This window comes from Ostrinia furnacalis, unplaced genomic scaffold (assembly GCF_004193835.3).
Source record: "Ostrinia furnacalis isolate ACB-3 unplaced genomic scaffold, ASM419383v2 OfSCF0767, whole genome shotgun sequence".
Classification (NCBI taxonomy): domain Eukaryota; kingdom Metazoa; phylum Arthropoda; class Insecta; order Lepidoptera; family Crambidae; genus Ostrinia; species Ostrinia furnacalis.
In genome coordinates this window covers 436159-440925 of record NW_021131006.1, presented here as the reverse complement: position 1 = coordinate 440925, position 4767 = coordinate 436159, and positions in this window count along the sequence as shown.

Here is a 4767-nt window from a genome sequence, read left to right as displayed (position 1 = left end):
CGAATCGGGAAGGAGAGGGAAAGGCCGCGAATTTGCGGACCCTCTTAGGTCGACTGACAGTGGTGATAGTCACATGTGGTGGCTACGAGACTATTTTCTATGAGAATGTCTCCAACTTCCTCATTGGCCCTAGAGCAATTCCAAGTATACCATCAATAAAAGCCTAATTAGAGTCATCAAACCTCTCAGTCATTCAATTAGAGCCATTAGAACTTCATAACTATGAGTTGTTTTCTATGTGTAAGCTGAGGACACGTGTCTCCAGCTGACACATCTGTATCTTCGTAAATATTTATGCTACGATAATGTATTATACCTCAAAAATTACAGTCGAATCCAAATAGTAGGCTATCCACTTTTCAAGACTTTAGCTCAAGTACTGTCAAAACCACGATCAAAAAACTATGTGCGAGCTGGAGTACCGTGTCTCCAGCTTACACATCTGTATCTTCGTAAATATTTAAGCTACATCAATGTTTTATATCTCATAAATTAAAGTCTTAATCGACGACTTTCTCTAGAAAGGAAAAAAATCTGGACACCGCTTGCTAGTGCTAGCGCCATCTAGCGGTGAGCGATACAGGCGAACACCACGGGGCCGGAGTAGTATTGATTATGAATGTGGTTACTCCAGATCTTCGATTTTCCTAGTTTTTATAGTTTTCCCTTTATGTGGCCATTAAACCCTAACTCTGTACCAAATTTCAGCCCTCTGAGTTAATGGGAAGTACTAGTTCTATTTTGATGATCATCAGTGAGTGAGTGTCGTAAATGCGAAACTTTGCTTTCGCTTAACTTCGGAACTAAATGACCTACAGACTTGAAATTTTGGATTTAAAGTATGTGATTATAGCTTACTAGATGACGAAAATTTCTGCGTTCTGGTCTTATCCAGAGGTTCTCAAATAGGGGCCTGAAAATGCGGCGAAATGGTTCCAGTAAAGGATGGTACGGCAGTGTTTGCTTCGCGCTCGACTTGGCGGGGGCACTGCCGTGCCCCCAGATAAACCAAACTTACTATGGCATGTATACCTCTAAACTCAGTCTGAACTGAGTTACGAGCATTAGAAGTTTGATTATTTTCATATATAGGTAGATTTGCTTTTTGTGCGCAAGTTTTGTAAGAATTTGCAACAAAATATTGCGCTATTTTTTTATTGCGCTGATTCTGCTCCATACTGATGTCTGGAGCCTTTAATGGATGATATTGTTTGTTTACACATACAATCTCACTATTTTGTTGCAATTTCTTACAAAACTTTGCGCGCAAAAAGCAAATCTAGTATGAAAATCATCAAACTTCTAATGCTCGTAACTCAGTTTAGACTGAGATTAGAGGTATACATGTCATAGTAAGTTTGGTTTATTACACTATTTTGTAATCAAAAAACAAAGTTTGGTCGATGGCCGCGCGAAAAAAAAAGACGCCAATTTCCGGCATTGTCTTTTGGCATAGAGATGGTTGAGTCCCGGGAAAGGACGTAAGATAGATTTTATCCCAGTTTTTGAAATATGATAAAGATTTTCATCATTATCATATCTGAAAATTNCATGTAGTAAATGACTCCATCGTTCCTGTAGTTCTGCGTTTCACTTGTTTTATTGCACGTAACGAAGCATTATCCAAAATATCGGAGAACATTTCCTTAGTACGACTGAATCGCGACTAACCTAGCTACGCGGCCGATGTTCGTTTCTGGGCATATCGCGGAGACACGCGCCACGCCCCCGTTTCACATCTATTCCCTTCTATGATCTGAGAGTTCGAACTCCGCCGCCGCTGGTCTATTGTAGTTAACCCACTCGTAACACAGTGACTTAGCCACGAGGGGTTAACGGATACAAATTTTTAAAACCTAAGAAAATTATGATAAATGTCTGACAAGTACCTTTCCTAAGACATAATATTTATTATGGTAAGTTTATACGCTATCTAGTCCTCATAGAACAAACTGCTGAGGTTAAGACCAGATAAATGGCTGTGATAGTGGGAACAATATTAATTACTATACGCTCATAAGAGCGTTTACGTCTAGCGTGGCATGTCAAGTTTATGCTATTTTTATTCACACTAAAATAATTGTGACTGTGTGCGTGTTCTCACGCTCTATAGTCAAACCAAAATACTTTGATCCTTCATAGTAAATGTGTGCCAGGCTGTCAAGTGACAGCTCAAGTAAACTATAAAATCTTCAAATCTTCCAACACCGACTCCATAATTATAAATCATGGTATACATTAGTCCTAATAAATAATAAATACGTAAATTCTTTATCAAATAGCAAATTATCAAAGGTTTTTTACTATTTTGACAATATTTTATACAGCCTATGTTCAGCAGAAAAAAATTTGAATTTTAATGGTGAGAGATTTTTCGAATTGGTTCTATTCAAAACAAACTTTTCCTGTTAACTATTCTTTTTTTATCCGGAAAATGCATAACATTTCNTTACCCGGCCTTAAGATTACGTGACCTCCACGACTTACGACGTCATAGCCTCTGAGTTACGCACGCATTGTGGCAGTCTTTTCATCCGGTAGCTTAAGAAAGTGGTCATAGATTGCTAAACTCTTGGGTTTTTACTTTTACCTGTCTGTAGGAAATCTTACCTATTATTCGGGGTTGTACCTACACGAATTGAGTCACCTCGGAGACCCTTTGACAATAAGTCTCAGATGGAGAATAAATAAAACGTTATGTTTTACTTTTATTTTTAGAAGCATCTAAGTAGGTAGGCTTCTTTCAACTTCCATGCAATAGGTCTTAGAGAAGGACTTTTTCATTTATAAACAGCAAGAGATCGATCGGTAGACTGAGGATAAAATCTTTGGCTTTTCTTTACCTTTAGTTACTTAAGGCTCTTGAAGACCTGATAGCCCCATTTCGTTGGGGATGACTCTCAGATTGAGAACCACCGCTGTATGTATCACCCACAATGTTAGTAGACAGCGATGTATTCAGTGCCAGTGCTGCTGTATAAATATTTATGGGAGTTTACACGATATTATTAGATTTGGCCCACGTTCGAGGGCAATATACGATTTCGTATTTCTTTTGCTTCTTTGGTTTATCTCAATTTTCCCAGGTAGGATTTTCTCACGATCTTGGAAGTTCACACTTACCCCTACCTATAGGTACTTACATAAATGACATGCAAACTTTGACCGTGGTAAAACTACTTTAACCTTGTACGGTACAAGGTAGTTGTAGGTACCTTACTCTTTAGAACCTTTTGTCACCGTGACAGCATGTCTCTCTTTTTCTCTTTATGAAGTTGTAAAAGAAACAGATAATTATACCTAAATAGGCCTAAACCACAAAATATAACAGAAGACAAACTCCATACTAAACGCGCTCGAGCCACGCACACATAGACACCGCTCTAGCAAGACTGTCTTGGACGAATGCGAGCGCGACGTGGCGCGACAGACGTTCGCCACACGTTCGCTGTGGTTCGCTTGAGTCACGCGCCGGTCAACCGCCTGTGATATTATTTTGTTTTGCGAAATTGACGAAAATGAGTGAACAGAAAAAGTCGTATTGTAATTGTTCGGTATTTGGTTGCTTAAACTCATCATTAAATACCGAATTTTCATTTTTTAAATTACCAGTTGATTCGGGGAGGTAAGTAAGTTATTTATTTGAATTTCAATTGAAATTGAAAGCCAACTCAATTATTAGGAATATCGAATTGTTTTAGAGAGGTTTTAGGAATTAATGGATAACTAGCTTTTGCCCGCGGCTTCACCCGCGTGAAATTTAGTTTGTCACAGATCGTCATAAATTATAGCCTAAAAGCTTAGTTACAACAGGATATTGCAAAATTCCCACGGGAACGGGAGTTAGCGGGAAAAAACATTTGTATGAAAAAATCTAAACCACTTAAGTTAGACGCTTGAAATTTGGCATGCAGGTACCTTAGTAAACTTAAAGCTTAGTTACAACAGGATATTGCAAAATTCCCACAGGAACGGGAGTTAGCGGGAAAAAACATTTTTATGAAAATATCTAAACCGCGTAAGATAGATGAAGGGGGTAAAACGGGATTCACGCGCACGAAGACGCGGGCGGCCGCTAGTAAACAATAATACTGTAAAGTTACATCAAAATCCGTTCAGTAGTTTTTGCGTGAAAGAGCAACAAACATCCAGACATCCAAACTTTCGCATTTATAATATTAGTTGGATAATAGTGTCAACCACTCAACTAAATACTACTTCCTTCTCGTGTATTTGTTTGCAAACTATTACTATAATAACGTACTAAATATAAATAAGTATACGTGGATATCTGTTATTGTCTTTCTTGCATAGTATTAAGAGTAACATTTTTCTATCATAACGAAATAAACGCAACACATGACCAGACAACCCTAGCGCGACGGCCGAGCGTGCGAGCGAGAGAGGTATGCAAAGCGAGGTACATACATGAGTTTACCTTCTGTTATATTTTGTGCCTAAACTATCACGGCGACAAAAAAGTCACCCGTGCGCGCGCGCGCCTTTACTTATTTGACCTTCAAATAAGTAAACACAAGCACAAGCACAAGGCACAAGCTCTGGGTTCGATTCTCATGACAGACCCACATAATGTATAGAACTAAGTACTTACTTACTTAATCACTGTGCTGTGTAGTTTTCTCCCTCATTTGTTCGGCTCCGCCGTTCCATACAATAGAATAAGAACAAGAAGAAACTCATATTACCTAGGTAGGTATGTCTAATGAAGCATGAAGACCCTTCTTATGTGAAAAGTCAAAAAGTGAC